This window comes from Otolemur garnettii, unplaced genomic scaffold, assembly GCF_000181295.1.
Source record: "Otolemur garnettii isolate 467f Iridium unplaced genomic scaffold, OtoGar3 scaffold00031, whole genome shotgun sequence".
Classification (NCBI taxonomy): Eukaryota; Metazoa; Chordata; class Mammalia; order Primates; family Galagidae; genus Otolemur; species Otolemur garnettii.
In genome coordinates, this window is record NW_003852426.1 from 12773335 (window position 1) to 12773981 (window position 647).

General features: G+C 45.4%; 1 protein-coding gene across 1 annotated transcript in view; it reads left to right on the forward strand.

Moving 5' to 3' along the window:
- GUCA1A (guanylate cyclase activator 1A) overlaps nt 1–647 on the forward strand; it is a 19927-nt gene that overhangs the window by 9186 nt on the left and 10094 nt on the right. The gene's annotated exons all lie outside the window — the stretch shown is intronic.

The window sequence follows — 647 nt, forward strand, 5'->3', positions numbered from 1 at the left end:
GCTAAGAGAATTGATGAACAGATTCCCGTAGAAGTCTGACTCAGAGGCAGCATCACAGAGGTGACCTCTGACCTTGGCCCTGAAAGCAGGTTAGAGGTTGCACATGGAGAAGAAGGCATGGGGAGGTTGAAGGTGGGCTCTCTGTAATGTATGTGTTGCATGTGGGGGGCTATGTGATGTGGACAGCAGCATTCTTAGGCATAAATTGGGAGTATCTTAGGATTTAAATTTTACCAAATTTGAAATAAGAGTCACCATGTTCACTTTTAGGGACCACCTCCTAGAGTCCCCAGTAAGAGAAAAAATCACAACTCCTTCAAGACATTTATGATGTTAGCAAGGAGACATGGATGGAATGTTTGGATGACAGTGCAAATCTGAATCTGAATGTCTGTGCCATGTGTGCATTTGGACACTCTGGGAGGGTTTACTCAAGTTTGGTGTTGGCTAAAGAGTGAAAGGAGGCGGATGGTAATGCAGAAAGTCCTCATTTGCCCAGGGGAAATCTGTAGTTTTTCACAAGAGTCTGCACAAGTCCCTCATACTCCCCTGCTTGGTGGCATGAGGTACTCCATGGTTCCCCACAGGTCTGTGACTCATTAATCATTGCAAATGACCTGACCAACCCTGGTATAACTGAAATCCCT